The sequence below is a fragment of the Gorilla gorilla genome, chromosome 3 (assembly GCF_029281585.2).
Source record: "Gorilla gorilla gorilla isolate KB3781 chromosome 3, NHGRI_mGorGor1-v2.1_pri, whole genome shotgun sequence".
NCBI classification, from domain to species: Eukaryota; Metazoa; Chordata; class Mammalia; order Primates; family Hominidae; genus Gorilla; species Gorilla gorilla.
The window spans coordinates 102,204,061-102,222,773 of record NC_073227.2 but is presented as its reverse complement, the minus strand read 5'-3'; the positions used below and the strand labels follow the sequence as shown (position 1 = coordinate 102,222,773).

Sequence of the window (18,713 nt, the reverse complement as noted above, 5' to 3'; positions counted from 1 at the left end):
ATCCCTTGCTCTTGCTCAGTTCCCTCTTGAACACCAGTGATTCTTAGATTTGGTCTTTTGAGGTAATTTTCTATATCTTGTAGATATTCTTTATTCCTTTTTGTTCTTTTTAATTTTTTTCTTCGATGTATATTTTCAGATAGCCTGTCTTTAAGCTCATTGATTCTTTCCTCTGCTTGATTCATTCTGCTCTTGAGAACCTCTGATAAAATTTTCCGTTCAGCAAATTTTTTTTTAGTTCTTGGATTTCTGTTTGATTTTTTACAATTATCTTAATCTCTTTGTTAAAGTTATCTGATAAATTTCTGAGTTGGAGGGAGCCAAGATGGCCAAATAGGAACAGCTCCAGTCTACAGCTCCCAGCGTGAGTGACGCAGAAGACAGGTGATTTCTGCATTTCCATCTGAGGTACCAGGTTCATCTCACTAGGGAGTGCCAGACAGTGGGCACGGGACAGTGGGTGCGGGACAGTGGGTGCAGCGCACCGTGTGCAAGCCGAAGCAGGGCAAGGCATTGCCTCACTCGGGAAGCTCAAGGGGTCAGGGAGTTCCCTTTCCTAGTCAAAGAAAGGGGTGACACACGGCACCGGGAAAATCAGGTCACTCCCACCCCAATACTGCGCTTTTCCAACAGGCTTAAAAAATGGTGCACCAGGAGATTATATCCCACACATGGCATGGAGGGTCCTATGCCCACGGAGTCTCGCTGATTGCTAGCACAGCAGTCTGAGATCAAACTGCAAGGCTGCAGTGAGGCTGGGGGAGGGGCGCCCGCCATTGCCCAGGCTTGCTTAGGTAAAGAAAGCAGCCGGGAAGCTCCAACTGGGTGGAGCCCACCACAGCTCAAGGAGGCCTGCCTGCCTCTGTAGGCTCCACCTCTGGGGGCAGGGCACAGACAAACAAAAAGACAGCAGTAACCTCTGCAGACTTAAATGTCCCTGTCTGACAGCTTTGAAGAGAGCAGTGGTTCTCCCAGCACGCAGCTGGTGATCTGAGAACGGGCAGACTGCCTTGTCAAGTGGGTCCCTGACCCTGACCCCCGAGCAGCCTAACTGGGAGGCACCCCCCAGTAGGGGCAGAATGACACCTCACATGGCCGGGTACTCCTCTGAGACAAAACTTCCAGAGGAACGATCCGACAGCAGCATTCGCGGTTCACGAAAATGCGCTGTTCTGCAGCCACCACTGCTGGTACCCAGGCAAACAGGGTCTGGAGTGGACCTCTCGCAAACTCCAACAGTACTGCAGCTGAGGGTCCTGTCTGGTAGAAGGAAAACGAACAAACAGAAAGGACATCCACACCAAAAACCCATCTGTACATCACCATCATCAAAGACCAAAAGTAGATAAAACCACAAAGATGGGGAAAAAACAGAGCAGAAAAACCGGAAACTCTGAAAAGCAGAGCACCTCTCCTCCTTCAAAGGAACGCAGCACCTCACCAGCAACGGAACAAAGCTGGACGGAGAATGACTTTGACGAGATGAGAGAAGAAGGCTTCAGACGATCAAACTACTCCGAGCTACAGGAGGAAATTCAAACCAAAGGCAATGAAGTTGAAAACTCTGAAAAAAATTTAGACGAATGGCTAACTAGAATAACCAATACAGAGAAGTGCTTAAGGGAGCTGATGGAGCTGAAAGCCAAGGCTTGAGAACTACGTGAAGAATGCATAAGCCTCAGGAGCCGATGTGATCAACTGGAAGAAAGGGTGTCACTGATGGAAGATGAAATGAATGAAATGAAGCGAGAAGGGAAGTTTAGAGAAAAAAGAATAAAAAGAAACAAACAAAGCCTCCAAGAAATATGGGACTATGTGAAAAGACCAAATCTATGTCTGATTGGTGTACCTGAAAGTGACGGGGAGAATGGAACCAAGTTGGAAAACACTCTGCAGGATATTATCCAGGAGAACTTCCCCAATCTAGCAAGGAAGGCCAACATTCAGATTCAGGAAATACAGAGAACACCACAAAGATAGTCCTCGAGAAGAGCAACTCCAAGACACATAATTGTCAGATTCACCAAAGTTGAAATGAAGGAAAAAATGTTAAGGACAGCCAGAGAGAAAGGTCGGGTTACCCACAAAGGGAAGCCCATCAGACTAACAGCGGATCTCTCGGCAGAAACTCTACAAGCCAGAAGAGAGTGGGGGCCAATATTCAACATTCTTAAAGAAAAGAATTTTCAACCCAGAATTTCATATCCAGCCAAACCAAGCTTCATAAGTGAAGGAGAAATACAATACTTTACAGACAAGCAAATGCTGAGAGATTTTGTCACTACCAGGCCTGCCCTAAAAGAGCTCCTGAAGGAAGCACTAAACATGGAAAGGAACAACCGGTACCAGCCACTGCAAAATCATGCCAAATTGTAAAGACCATCAATGCTAGGAAGAAACTGCATCAACTAATGAGCAAAATAACCAGCTAACATCATAATGACAGGATCAAATTCACACATAACAATATTAACTTTAAATGTAAATGGACTAAATGCTCCAATTAAAAGACACAGACTGGCAAATTGGATAAAGAGTCAAGACCCATCAGTGTGCTGTATTCAACAAACCCATCTCATGGGCAGAGACACACATAGGCTCAAAATAAAAGGATGGAGGAAGATCTACCAAGCAAATGGAAAACAAAAAAAGGCAGGGGTTGCAATCCTAGTCTCTGATAAAACAGACTTTAAACCAACAAAGATCAAAAGAGACAAAGAGGGCCATTACATAATGGTAAAGGGATCAATTCAACAAGAAGAGCTAACTATCCTAAATATATATACACCCAATACAGGAGCACCCAGATTCATAAAGCAAGTCCTTAGGGACCTACAAAATGACTTAGACTCCCACACAATAATAATGGGAGACTTGAACACCCCACTGTCAACATTAGACAGATCAACGAGACAGAAAGTTAAGAAGGATACCCAGGAATTGAACTCAGCTCTGCACCAAGTGGACCTAACAGACATCTACAGAACTCTCCACCCCAAATCAAGAGAATATACATTTTTTTCAGCACCACACCACACCTATTCCAAAATTGACCATATAGTTGGAAGTAAAGCTCTCCTCAGCAAATGTAAAAGATCAGGAATTATAACAGTCTCTCAGACCACAGTGCAATCAAACTAGAACTCAGGATTAAGAAACTCACTCAAAACCGCTCAACTACATGGAAACTGAACAACCTGCTCCTGAATGACTACTAGGTACATAACGAAATGAAGGCAGAAATAAAGATGTTCTTTGAAACCAATGAGAACAAAGATACAACATACCAGAATCTCTGGGACACATTCAAAGCAGTGTGTAGAGGGAAGTTTATAGCAGTAAATGCCCACAAGAGAAAGCAGGAAAGATCCAAAATTGACACCCTAACATCACAATTAAAAGAACTAGAAAAGCAAGAGCAAACACATTCAAAAGCTAGCAGAAGGCAAGGAGTAACTAAAATCAGAGCAGAACTGAAGGAAATAGAGACACAAAAAACCCTTCAAAAAATTAACGAATCCAGGAGCTGGTTTTTTGAAAGGATCAACAAAATTGATAGACCGCTAGCAAGACTAATAAAGAAGAAAAGAGAGAAGAATCAAGTAGATGCAATAAAAAATGATAAAGGGGATATCACCACCAATCCCACAGAAATACAAACTACCATCAGAGAGTACTACAAACACCTCTATGCAAATAAACTAGAAAATCTAGAAGAAATGGATAAATTCCTTGACACATACACCCTCCCAAGACTAAACCAGGAAGGAGTTGACTCTCTGAATAGACCAATAACAGGCTCTGAAATTGTGGCAATAATCAATAGCTTACCAACCAAAAAGAGTCCAGGAGCAGATGGATTCAGAGCCGAATTCTACCAGAGGTACGAGGAGGAGCTGGTACCATTCCTTCTGAAACTATTCCAATCAATAGAAAAAGAGGGAATCCTCCGTAACTCATTTTATGAGGCCAGCATCATCCTGATACCAAAGTCGGGCAGAGACACAACCAAAAAAGAGAATTTTAGACCAATATCCTTGATGAACGTTGATGCAAAAATCCTCAATAAAATATTGGCAAACCAAATCTAGCAGCACATCAGAAAGCTTATCCACCATGATCAAGTGGGCTTCATCCCTGGGATGCAAGGCTGGTTCAATATACGTAAATCAATAAATGTAATCCAGCATATAAACAGAACCAAAGACAAAAACCACATGATTATCTCAATAGATGCAGAAAAGGCCTTTGACAAAATTCAACAATGCTTCATGCTAAAAACTCTCAATTAATTAGGTATTAATGGGACATATCTCAAAATAATAAGAGCTATCTATGACAAACCCACAGCCAATATCATACTGAATGGGCAAAAACTGGAAGCATTCCCTTTGAAAACTGGCACAAGACAGGGATGCCCTCTCTCACCACTCCTATTCAACATAGTGTTGGAAGTTCTGGCCAGGGCAATCAGGCAGGAGAAGGAAATAAAGGGTATTCAATTAGGAAAAGAGGAAGTCCAGTTGTCCCTGTTTGCAGATGACATGATTGTATATCTAGAAAACCCCATTGTCTCAGCCCAAAATCTCCTTAAGCTGATAAGAAACTTCAGCAAAGTCTCAGGATACAAAATCAATGTACAAAAATCACAAGCATTCTTATACACCAATAACAGACACACATAGAGACAAATCATGAGTCAACTCCCATTCACAATTGCTTCAAAGAGAATAAAATACCTAGGAATCCAACTTACAAGGGACATGAAGGACCTCTTCAAGGAGAACTACAAACTGCTGCACAATGAAATAAAAGAGGATACAAAGAAATGGAAGAACATTTCATGCTCATGGGTAGGAAGAATTAATATCGTGAAACTGGCCATACTGCCCAAGGTAATTGATAGATTCAATGCCATCCCCATCAAGCTACCAATGACTTTCTTCACAGAATTGGAAAAAACTACTTTAAAGTTCATATGGAACCAAAAAAGAGCCCGCATCGCCAAGTCAATCCTAAGCCAAAAGAACAAAGCTGGATGCATCACGCTACCTGACTTCAAACTATTCTACAAGGCTACAGTAACCAAAACAGCATGGTACTGGCACAAAAACAGAGATATAGATCAATGGAACAGAACAGAGCCCTCAGAAATAATGCCACATATCTACAACTATCTGATCTTTGACAAACCTGAGAAAAACAAGCAATGCGGAAAGGATTCTCTATTTGATAAATGGTGCTGGGAAAACTGGCTAGCCATATGTAGAAAGCTGAAGCTGGATCCCTTCCTTACACCTTATACAAAAATTAATTCAAGATGGATTAAAGACTTAAACGTTAGAGCTAAAACCATAAAAACCCTAGAACCAAAAAACCAAAAAAACCTAAAACCAAAAAAACTTAGGCGTTAGCATTCAAGACATAGGCATGGGCAAGGACTTCATGTCTAAAACACCAAAAGCAATGGCAAAAAAAGCCAAAATTGACAAATGGGATCTAATTAAACTCGAGAGCTTCTGCACAGCAAAAGAAACTACCATCACAGTGAACAGGCAACCTACAAAATGGGAGAAAATTTTCGCAACCTACTCATCTGACAAACGGCTGATATCCAGAATCTACAATGAACTCAAACAAATTTACAAGAAAAAAACAAACAACTCCATCAAAAAGTGGGTGAAGGACATGAACAAACACTTCTCAAAAGAAGACATTTATGCAGCCAAAAAACACATGAAAAAATGCTCACCATCACTGGCCATCAGAGAAATGCAAATCAAAACCACAATGAGATACCATCTCACACCAGTTAGAATGGCAATCATTAAAAAGTCAGGCAACAACAGGTGCTGGAGAGGATGTGGAGAAATAGGAACACTTTTACACTGTTGGTGGGACTGTAAACTAGTTCAACCCTTGTGGAAGTCAGTGTGGTGATTCCTCAGGAATGTAGAACTAGAAATACCATTTGACCCAGCCATCCCATTACTGGGTATATACCCAAAGGACTATAAATCATGCTGCTATAAAGACACATGCACACGTATGTTTATTGCAGCATTATTCACAGTAGCAAAGACTTGGAACCAACCCAAATGTCCAACAATGATAGACTGGATTAAGAAAATGTGGCATATATACACCATGGAATACTATGAAGCCATAAAAAAATGATGATTTCATGTCCTTTGTAGGGACATGGATGAAACTGGAAATCATTATTCTCAGTAAACTATCGCAAGAACAAAAAACCAAACACTGCATATTCTCACTCATAGGTGGGAATTGAACAAGGAGACCACATGGACACAGGAAGGGGAATATCACACTCTGGGGACTGTTGTGGGGTGGGGGGAGGGGGGAGGGATAGTTTTAGGAGATATACCTAATGCTAAATGAGAAGTTAATGGGTGCAGCACACCAGCATGGCACATGTATACATATGTAACTAACCTGCACAATGTGCACATGTACCCTAAAACTTAAAGTATAATAATAATAAAATAAAAAATAAAAAAAAAGAAACTCAAAAAAAAATTTCTGAGTTGCGTTTTGTGCTGTTTTGGAGAACACTGAGTTTTCTTAAAACTGCTATTTTGAAGTTATTTATCAGAGAGCTCACCTATCATTGTCTCATTATTGTTGGTCACTGATTCCTTGCTTTTTCTTTTTGGTGAGGTCATGTTTCCCTATTTGCTATTGTTCCTTGTGAATGTACATCTTTGTCTTTACATTGAAGGATTAATTATTTCAGTCTTCTCTACATGGCTTGTTTTTGTTTTTAGTCATTATGTTTGCTTAGAGATTTCTTTGCAACATATCTGTTTAATATCATTTCTGCCAGGTCACTGCCGCGTTTTAAGTACTTGGTGGTGTCTTATGCCCAGGTTTGCTTTGGCTCTGGCAAACTTTGGACCCCTGTCTGTCCTGGATAGGGGAGGTCCCAAAAGTGATATCCCTGCAGTGTGGGAAGGATAGGTAGGTGTTCATACCCAGAGAATCCATGGAATGAATGCCCTACAGTGTGCTGCTGAACAGCCACTCTGATGTGATGTGTCATTTGGTCCAGACACAGAGCAGCATTTTCTGGACTGGCGATCCTAGTCCCACCTCCCTGTCTTGGTCTCTGGCTGTCCTCAGAAGTTTTTCTCCTTTCAGGCACTCATGATGTTTTCCATTGGTTGAGGCAGGGCAGGTCTCCTGCCAGGGAACCCAAAATGGTGGGGAAACTGTTTGACCACCTCAATCTCACTTTTTCCACTGTAGTAACAATGAGTCAGAAACAATTCTGAAAGTAAGTATTAGTTTACCAAAGTAGGAAGTTTCTGTTCAACTATGGGTAGTAATCAGTAGGCTTTTCTTCCATAAATACAGTAAATTCATTAGGGGTTACACAATGCTTTACTTTTGGTGAAAATATATCTATATGATTGTCGAATAGCATTGTAACATTTTGGTGCCATTGGAAGAGTTTAGCATCACACAATGAAACTTGTATTGAGGTCATTAGGTAAGTATGAAGCAAAAACAAACAAACAAAAAAACAAAAACCAAAACCCAAAAAACCCCACAAAAACAAGCAAACAAACAAAAACCCCCAAAGTAATGTGTCAAAATTGTGTGAAAAGGAGACAGCTTCCAAATACTCACCATATTAATAAACCACAGCTACCTGTCTAAGTAGTGAATACTTTCTTAGAAATGAAATAATTTTTCTCTTGAGAATTCATTTATGCTTCCAGTTAATTTAGGGCTTTTTTGAAATGTGTCAAGGGGTTGCATATGCTGCAAAAATAATTATCTAAAACCTTGTTCTTTTTTATCTTACTGGAGATAAGTTGTATATCTAGTGAAGCTTGTACCTAATGCAAGGTCCTGCATGGTTACTTCTCTTGTTTCTGTGCCCCTGATGCATGTACCTCTCCCAAATCTTTTTGTTTGGCCATGGCAGGAGTGGCAGCCCAAGTACTCCAGAATCTTGCAAAATGCTTGTATGGGTCTGTGCCCTGTGAAGCTGTGTGGATTTTCATATGCCTATTGATAGTAATTTAGAAAATTAAATTGACAGTTGCAGAGGGAACAGATAAATCAAATACAGAACAAAGAAAGGTATAAGATGTTTTCACAATGCAACATTAAATTATACAAAATAAACTAATGTCTTGGGACAGCATTTCTGTCGTTTTGGACATAGCACACATAAAGCAAGCTACTGAGCCACATCAGAGCATCTTGCTATATTTTGATGTGTTCTTAAATGAAGGTAACCTAGGATGAGTTATGGTTGTGGAACCTTGTGTCTTCAAGAACTGGTTGAAGAAACAACACGAGGGCACATGAAAAATTACACCTTAGCTAACCACTACTGCCACCACCACCACTACTATCACCACTGTAACACTATACTTTCTTGTCTGTTTTTATTATGCCAGAAATTGTCCTAAGTGGTTTATGACATTTTCTCATTTAACCTTACGGAAACCCTCTAAAATAGCTATTATTAGTACTCCCATTTCATAGCCAAAGAAACCAAGGCTTAGAAAGCTTATGTAGCAGCCAGGAGTGGTGGTTCATGCCTGCAATCCCAGCACTTTGGGAGGCCAAGTTGGGTGGATCATGAGGTCAGGAGTTCAAGACCAGCCTGGCCAAGATGGTGAAACCCCGTCTCTACTAAAAATACAAAAATTAGCTGGGCGTGGTGGTGGGCACCTGTAATCCCAGCTACTCAGGAGGCTGAGGCAGAGAATTGCTTGAACCCGGGAGGTGGAGCTTGCAGTGAACTGAGATTGCGCCACTGCACTTCAGCCTGGGTGACAGAGCGAGACTCCATCTCAAAACAAAAACAAAAACAAAAAACAAAAACAAAAAAACAAACAAAACAAAAGCTTATGTAGCATAGTTAAGGACATATAAACAGAAATGTGGTAGAGCTTGTATTTAAAGACAAGCCTCTGACTCAGCAACATGTGTTAGTAAAATTCCAGTTTAAGCATTTAAGTGTTTGTATGTGGAAGCAGCCCCTATGATACCTAAAAGTGAAGTGAACATCAACACTTCACAGAGTCAGTAGAATCATTAAACTTATAACCTGTCTACAGTGATGTCATAGAAGTACCAAGTGGGATATCTGGGAAAAGGGAGCATTTAAATATACAATTGGGGAAATTTCTGGTTAGTGGCTACAATTCCTCTAAGAGCCTAGGTCTTAGATGGGGATAAGGGAGAGTTATGACCCTACAACCAAGTCAAAGTATTTTTAATCCAGGAAAAGTAGAATCATCTTTTAGGCCTTTGGAACAGACTAACAAACAGAATTTGGAGGGAGTGGTAGTCATACATCAGACTCTCAGAAATTGCCTTTTGAGTAGGAGTGGAGGTCTCTTGACACTGAGACTTATGACTGGAGAAATCCAATTTGAAGTTCTATAACAGAGTAGGTAGTGTGGAAGGGATATACTTCACAATAAGAGGAATTTATTTTACTTCTGGGTCTCTAAGACTTTCTTGTGAAGTAATAGGGTCTACTCTGACTTAGGAAAAGAACCTCTTGTAAAGAACAGAGTGGCTTTTACTAGATACTTTTAAAGTCTAGGCTTTCTGTGTATTTCTTTCCATTATGTTGAGAGTTGGAAGGAGGGACTAACGTAGTGAGAGCGTGGAAATACTGGCCATAGCCCTTATGTCTTCTAACATTTTGAGAAAACATAGGGTCTATTTTTTGCTACTCAAATTCTCCAACTAATGTTTTAAACTCAAATTTTAGATTCTTCTTTGGAGGAAAGCAGGCTCTTCACTGTTTACAAGGTTATTTTTGAGTTGCAAAATTCTGTTTCTTCTCCGTATTCCCCCATTCAGTTTTGGCTGTCACAATCAGAAAGCTTGAGGACACTTTTTTTCTTGCATCTGTAGTGGAAACCTTAGCAGTAGATAATAACTGCTCCAGGTCTGTTAAATAGATGCATTCTCTAATCAATATTTATATTTAAAAGGATCTTGCGTTTTAAGGAAAAGATTCACTGTAGAATTTTTAAATACAGTTATTAAAGTACACATTTACACATCACAAATTATTTTGAAGTGACTAAAGAGAAAAGGAATATACATGTAAATAGTTAGAAGCCACTTTAATTGGCTGTCAATTGGAGAGCAATCAGAAACAAAGATAAACTTCTCTTAAGGCAAAATGTGAGTCAATTGGAAAACCAGATTTGTTTTACAAAAATTCTCACAGACGTAACTTATCAAGCATACTTGTACTGGTATTGTGTCATGTTGTTACTGATCACTTCTCTTTGTCTTGTTTTTACGTAGTTGATTCCACAGGCTATTGTTGTCCCAGTAATGGGAAGTCAGCTTTCGGTGACAGTTCATACGATAAGGATCCCCTCCTTGGGTAAGGAGCCTGCACCAAAGATAGTCATCTAGCATTTGTTTTTATAATTTCAAATCAGTGTTCAGCATTGACAACCTATCAAGTAGAAAAATAATGGTATCTTACCTTTATATAACGTATGTTTTATGAAATTTCTGCATGTTTCTCTATAGGTGAGTTCAGTGTTATATTTGGAACTTTGTGTTTCTTATATTTTAGTCATTTATAAATAATACAGAGGCTATCCATGACCTTATTTTTTAAATTGCAAGTGTCCCTGTTTAGACTGGTATAATATATATTTGGTTGTGGAATGAGAAATGGGATTAGTTTCCCGGCTTTTTGAACAGTGTTTGTTATTAAGTGAAAGAAAAAAGAAATAAAGGCCCCAACTTAAAGCCTGCCTTCATGATCCATAAGTACCCACTCTTTTTGTCTAGTCAAAACCCTTTACGTAAATGTAGTGTTATGATCCCCATGTGTCGGGCACTGTGCTAGTCACAAGATACAAAATGGAATAGAATATGATCCCCACTTTTAGGGAGTTTGCAGTCTAATCAGGAGATGGACCAGTTCACCATCAACTATTTTTCAATTTGCTCAATGCTATTACAGATTGGTTTAGCTAAAGTGCATTTTCAGAGTCTAGTGGAGGTTGAACAATCCTGCTTGACTAGAAAGAGAGAGCTGGATAATACTTCACAGGAGTCTTGACATTGGAAGTGGGTTTTGGAAGGTGAATTGGGATTGAGAAGGGGATGAAGAAGTTAGTAAAGCTTATATTGGACCTGTAAGCCACAGCCTATCAGACAACTGCTGTGTCTGGCACATGAAGTAGGTGGGAGCCGGGCTTCTGCTGAGATGCGGTCTGCAAAGTTAGAGTGGAGGCTGCTTATTGATCATGGGGCAGCAGAAGGTGGACAGGAATTCATGCAGTAATGGAGGAAAGGTGTGTGAGAGAGAGACATGGGAGAGATGAACTAGGCAGAGACACATTCCCTGTACAGTCTTACTTAAATTTCATATTAGAAGCACATAACCAGTTTTTTGTTGTTGTTCAATTTAACTTCACAGATATTTGCTGAGCATTTAATATATGTTTAAAAAGAGGTCATACAGGCTGTATTTATATGGTATCACCATGGGTGTGAATGATATCTCCCAGGAAGACCATGCAGAGAAAACACAAACGGTAGCAGGGTGGGGAGGGGAGAACTGACGTAAGAGATAGACCAAAATAGCATGATTGGCAAGGTAGGAAGAGACCCAGGGGAGAGTAGCCGTGGAGGCCAAGGGTAGACATTCAGGAAACTAGGAGTGGTTAACGGTGTCACAAGCTGCAAAATGGTAAAATAAGAAGAAAACTGCAAGTTGACACTTAGAAGATCATTATGAATGGGATACAGAGCAAGTAGGCAGTGGGGGTCCTGGGGATGGAGGGTAGCAAGTAGCCATCTCCCAATTTCACCTAGAGCTGACCCTGTACAAAGGAGTCTTATTTAAGGTGATTTGAATACTTTGTTAACAGCTCTTAGAAAAGGTTGGTTGAGGAAGGAGATTGAAGCTCTTGGCTTAAATTAAGGTTCTGGATTATTTATGGATTTAATTTATCTCTGTGATCCATGTCCCCAGTTGACACAAGCTATCAAGAGTTAGCTGCATTCTTTTCTTCTTGAAAAAGTATGAAGAATATTTAATCATAACTGAGCTGCACTAATGGAAATTTTAATAAAACTGGGCTGAGCTAGGACTGGGAGGTTGCATAAGCAATCAGAGAGTGTGAATGTTCCTCTGGGTGCACTCTGTGCACTTGGCATAATTCTTAGGACTGAAATATAGTATTTAATCCAGAAAGCTCACAGCGTTTTCATAAATGCAGTTTAATTTAAAGTCTATGCAAGCATATGCGGTACATAAAGCACAATTTTCTGGGACTTTTAAGCCTCTCTACAACTTAGATAAAAGTTAAAAGAATAAAATCTTTGATAAATTTGATAGCATGCTCATTTAAATTGTTTACCTTCAATGGAAATCCAAGTAAAGATTGAAACTCCACCTGCCTTTCTACATACTCAGTTTTTCCTTGAGGATAAATAAGAAGGCCTGAAGAATTATTGTCATCTGGAGCTTAGAGGTCATCTAGCACAGTGTCTTCATTTTGCAGTGAGGAAACTTAGAGCCACAGAGGAGAAATGACTTTTCCAAGGTGCATTACTGTTAGTGTCAGTGCTGGGAATAGGGTGAAACCCCACATTGCTACTATTGCTGGCAATAAAAAAAGCAATATGACTAAAACACTACAGATTCTTCTAACTCCTCCTTCAGACCTCTTTAATCCTGCTAGAGTTTTCTTTCCAAAAACAAATCTGATTGTGTCATTCCTTCCATGTTAAAGTCTTCAGTGGCTCCTCTGAATAGTAGCCAGACCCCTACCTATTTCTCTGGTCATATGTACCCAACCACTGACCCTCATGGGCTACTTAACCATGTGCAGTCCTGGGACTCATCTTCTCTCATGGCTTTTCATTATGTCTTCCTGGGAGACCCGTCCACCTCCCTGGTGCTTAACAACTCCTGTTCATCCTCCAAAATTCAGCCTTGTACTGCCACCTCCCAGGAGCCTTCCTGCACCTTCTCCCTTTGTGCTCCCATATTCTATGCAGTTGCATTTCTATTGTAATACCTGCCACACTGACTGATGACTGTTTGCTTATATGTTTAACTATTTGCTTATATGTTTGACTGTTCAGCTAGAAGATCCTTGAGTGCAGAGAGAATGTTTTACCCATTTTGACATCCTGAGTGTACAATGCCTGGTGTGTATAGGGTTCAGTAAGTGCTTATGGAATTGAATTGAACACTAACAACAAATCCAGAGAATTGTGAGTCTCTAATAAAATATTTAGATGACAGTATATCCTATGAGCCCTCACCAGTTTGAAACTAGCCTAGTTCGTCCACCTCTTCTGCCAGTTTTCCATAATCTTTGGAGAAATTGGTCAACTTGTTATTCCCTAGGGACACCGTATGCATTTATTCTTCCCACTGTGCCTTTGTCCATGGCATTGTCTCTGCCTGGCAAGCCCCTCCTTGTTTATTTAGCAGTTATTGACTACCTTTGTGTCCGACATTGTGTTGGTCTCTTATCTTTTCCTTCCTAAACAGGACTCTACTATTTGAGGCCTCCTCAAGTCCTACTCACACTTGCATCTTTTTCTAATCAATGGTCCCAGTCCTCATCACTTTACTACTTCCTATAGGTATGGCACATTGATATTTAATAAATGCTACCTTTTATGGTTATTTTTCGTTCTGGGCATATTACATACCTATTCAACTAAATTATAAGGCTTTTGAGGGCAGAACTGTATTTTCAGTGGCAAACTTTATGTAGAGTCTTAATACATGTTGGTCAGTGATCAAGAAGACTTGAGGGGCACATTTTTATGCTGAGGCTCTGTCATTGTGCAGTGTGTTTGTGAGGATGCTATTCATGGAGACAGGTCAGGATGGCGGTGGTCAGGGATTCTGGAATTGAAGGACAACTTTGGGAAGCATAATTGTCCGAGTTCGTTAAAAGTAAATATCTCCCAGATGGAAAGATTAGATCATGTAGAGATTTCCCCAAATTGCATTGATTTATAGGCTTAATACCATAGCAATTAAAATCTGATTGGGATGGGGAATAATTTATCCGAAAAAATAAATAGAATTTACAAAGGAAATTCTGAAAAAGTATATTGTGAGAGGCTACTTTATTTAGCCTTTAAAAAGCTACAATTATTAAAATATTTTAGTACTCATTCACAAATTAAAAAATATATTTTTCCTTTGTTGTTTTATGTATGTGTGCATGTTTTGTATTATACTATAGTGCAAATGTAAAAAATGCCTGTAAACAATCTCATTTTGATATGAGTCTTCACTTGAGGTAATGGTGGAAAAAAGCTTTAATATGCTTTCCCTCCCTTCCCAAACACCGCAGGGCAAGAAGCTGGATTACAGTGAAAGAAAAGGCATTGAGAAGTTTTTTTTTTTTTAAAATCATGGTCCCTTCACATAAAAAATAATTATATTATTCCAGAGATAACACAAAACAGAGGCAAAGGGCAGAGTTTTTCTATAGATATTGTTAGGATGTCCAGTTAGCATTTTGGGGGTGGGGGGATGGGGGAATCTAGTAAAATAAATACCAAATAGATTAAGTAATTAAGTATAAAAATCAAACCACAGTCCAGTGTGAAGAAAACAAACCGAAGATTTTTCAAACTCTGGAGGGGGTATACTTTACATACCTGGGGCTCAGAAAGGGCTTAGTGATGGCTTCATTGCACATGAAGATCTACAGTACTCATACTGACCCTGTCCAGCACTGGGTCCCCAACAGCAACCGGCGTATATCGGGTTCCATGGTTACTTGTAAGAATGTGGGGATGCATGGAGTGTAAATGAACGTATAGACCTTCAGACTGATTGGCTTTGAGAGTTCTCTGTGTGCATGTGTGTGTTTTGGTTTCCTTTGAACTCTAGAAAGAGGAGAGAAGAGGAAATGCCCTCATGGGACTTCTGTGTCACCATTTCTGACACTTCAGGGCTGTGTCATTCTTCATGTATTATTGGAAGGAGGTGCAAAGGAGGACAAGATCTCAACCAAAAGAGAGAGAGAGAGAAAAAAATGAAGTTCTTTTAAGGATGTAAGATGGGGAGTGGGGTGTGGTGGGAGTGTACTCTAAATGCTTTTTAAGCAATTTTAATCATGTTTCTATTTCTGTGGTGGCAAATAAAATGTCTGCCTCTCAGGACTCATGTCTTTTTCTCTAGCTAAAAAGTACTTGTAAGCTGGAAAAGAAGCTCCTCCATCTGGATTTTTGTTAGTTTCACAACTGCTTCGTTACAGACATCAATAGGCCCATCACACTGTAGTCATAGCTGGCTTAGTTGGCTTTCTGAGGACAGAGCTGTATCTGCCTGGCTCACCATTGTATCCCCTGCATTTATCTGTTACCTATTTTAGGGTAAAAACTTGAAAACATTTGTGGAATGAATAAATAAATAAATGCCTATTGTTTATCTTCAGAGAGTGGTAGAGACCTCTAAGACATAACCCTTGATTTGGAGTTTATCATGTGAAAATATCTGGCCTTTATTAACACTTTCTTTGTGGCATTGTGTTTTCAGAGAACCCTCAGTATTAGACTTTCCTACATTAATTAGCCTTAGAGACATATGAATCCAGAATACATTACAGTCATTTGTCTTGGACTTGTTCATGCACTGAGTTCATTGTTTTATTTTGAGCACAGCTCCTTCTTCCCCTCTATACTGTAAAGTTATTAATAGAAATAGGAGCTTCCCAGCTTCGGTGACATGCCTGAGAGGATGTTCAAAAGAGATAGAAGGATTCATCTCCTAAGTAATTTGTATGCTTGGAGTACCACTCCTTAGAAACCCTGCTCTTTGTTGCTAACGTGGTTCATGATAGGGCTGGCATGCAGGAATGAAGGCAACCAGGGAAGACAGGGAGAAACTGGAGCCTAGAACTAAATCCCTCCTGTCCCCACCCTTAGCACCTGTCTAGTCTTGGGGCTAGCTAGCAGTGGGAAGAAAGAGTCATGAGGCAGTCCTGGAAGAGGGTGTAAATGTAGACAGCAGGCAGAAAGGCATCTGGGAGATGAGTTAAGTGTGGTGGTTAAGAACAGTAGGTTTTGGAAGCAACTCAAGTGTCCATCAATAGATGAACTACAGACTGTAACTCCCTTGTCCTCTGCCTTCCACTTTGGTTTGGCCAATGGGCACTGGCAGCAAGTGATAGGAGGGTGACAGGAGAGAATCCTCCAGCTTCTCGCCTGCTGGGCTGCATGCTGGTAGCCACTGTGCCCCTGCAGTACTTTCTCCTGTGGCTAAAGCTCTCTCAGAGATTGCCTGTGTGGGGTTAACGATGATAATCACTTCCTACTGTTGTTAGCCTGGGGTGCCTCCCCATCTCTTATTGGTTTCATTAAGCCTGTCTGCACCTCTGTACAACTATGCTTGATTAAACTCTCTCCAGAGAGCCCCGTGTTTCCTGCTGAGTTCTTGACTATTGCAGTGATACAGTGCTATTACCAGAAAGAAGGGGATGGATGCAGGGCGAACAATAACAACAGATGTCTGGCAGCAACTGATGCTGACCCACCATGGCCCCCTGGATTATAACTCTCCAGTCATCCCCCACAGACAGGATTGGGCCCGCAGCTGTCCAGTTACCCCAGATGTGAGAAGAGAATAAAATTGGAAAAAGAGAATCTAGAAGGGCCTGACAGCAGCCCAGAGTGACCAGAGAGGAGTTTTGTCCTATGCATTTGTACAGATATTCCTCTAAAAGGAAGGACTCCTTACATTTCTGATGGGAAGTCAGATACTTTCCCTTTCCCTAGTGTGGATGAGTCCTACATTCTAAAAGAATTGCATTTCCGGGTGTCATAGGCCTTTTGAATTTAAACTGTCTTCATGATTTCTTTTAAAGAAGATTGGATTGAAAAACAACTCCCAAATCAGAGGAGTATCTTCTGTCAATGCTGTGTAGTCAGTCTTGACTGCATTGTTAGCATCCTGCAAATTGTGAAGTGACAAACACTCTTGTTTCTGAACTTTCCATTTTAGCCACTTCTTCTTGTGTCATTCCAGAAAACGAGCAACACATGGATGTGATGTGGGAGACTTTATTAATGTCATATCAGCTCAGAGGTGTCCTTTGTGCCAGTCTCTGAGCATGGGGTGACACTTCCAAACAGGTTATTACTTCCATGAGTTATTGGATTGCTAATCACCCCATTTACAGAGTGATCCCATTACATTATCCTGCAGTGTTCAATTAAGGGAGCTTAGACCAAAGCCCATATTTAAGAGCGCTCCCTTTTCTGTTTCATCTTGAGGTTTAAATTGAATTCTCTGATGTTGGTAGAGCAACCTGAATCATTTCTTAATTCAGCTAAAAATAGCAGAGGAATCATAAATGTGGACCCCTTTCTCGATGTGAGTAGTATCACGGGTGGGGAAAATGCGTCGTATTTGCTGGGAGAGGCCGCTTAAATTCCCTTTTGGTTTCCATTAAAATCCTGCATGCATTGTACTCAATCACAACTGCAGGCTTAGATGTCAGAACACTCATTTTCATAAATAGGCTTGGAAAACATAATCACATTCAACCCTTGCTGTTTTGAACTCTGGAGTAACTTTAGAGAACACACTATTTTAATTAACACTTATTTATAAAAGTTAAGGTCAAAATTCCAGTTTGTTATAATTCAATTATAGAAGGAAATCAGGGATTTCTTTTATAAGGTTTTCTTCTGCTGCTCCTGCCTCTTTTGAGTATGTGTGTGTATGTGGGAGTCAAGGTTAGCCTTGTTAGGTAGGCTATTTTTATTTAAATATGTTGAAGTCTACAATAAAACATTACACAGACATTCCCCAAGTTGCGAGCTTGATGGCTTCAGGGTTACTTCGTGGAGCTGGAGCACTGGCTGCGCAGGCCCTGAGGGCCTGTGGTCCCAATGGGGTGGCCGTGGTGTGCTCCATGGCATCTGGAGGTGGCGTTCCTACTGATGATGAGCACACGACTGGATTGGAGATGGAGGTCATAATGGTTGCAGGGAAGGGACTGGACCTATACAGTATATGACCCCCAAAGGCAGTTTCAGGCACCAAGGAAGACCCTAATTTAGTTTCCTCCATCACCAACAAGAGTATAGTGGGCTGCATCTGTGAAGAGGACAACAGTGCTGTCATCTGGTTTTGGCTGCACAAAAGCGAGACCCAGCAGCAATGCCCTAGCTGTGGAACCCATTATAAGCTGCTGCCCCACTAGGTGGCCCACTGAGCCCATGCACTAAGTTACTCAAAATGTGCTGTAAAGTTTTTCTTTCCAACTAAGACTAGCTGTTGTATTGGCTGATATGCCAGATCAGGCTGTATAACTTATCTGTGAATGTTTCTTGTATATGTGGTGCCAGTTACAACATAATAACTCCTCCTCTACCTTCCCCACTGCCAAGCTATTCTGCTCTCCTTTCCTTCTTGCCATTCATTAGTTCCAGAGAGCAATCTTGGGGTTCTTGGTCACTAATGCCAGCTAAAGTCTGACTTAGGCAAATTTCTGATCTACTTACCTCTTCTCCATGACTTTCCTTCTTTCTTTTGAGGCAGTTATTCATGTAGAATAGTTTTCATTGCCTTATCTTTCCTTTCTTTTTGAATTTTTACTCAATTTTTTGAGAAAAGCTAGTTTTTTTCCTTTTCATTTTCTCCCTATTTCTGCATTTTCCAAGCTAGGGGACAGGTGAAAATAGGCAATAGT

General features: G+C 40.5%; 1 protein-coding gene and 1 pseudogene across 2 annotated transcripts in view; both read left to right on the top strand.

Moving 5' to 3' along the window:
• The window catches only part of RASGEF1B (RasGEF domain family member 1B), a 619,996-nt gene that overhangs the window by 105,250 nt on the left and 496,033 nt on the right, over positions 1-18,713 (top strand). The window lies entirely within an intron of this gene.
• Positions 17,844-18,236, top strand: LOC101139660 (cytochrome c oxidase subunit 5B, mitochondrial-like; annotated as a pseudogene).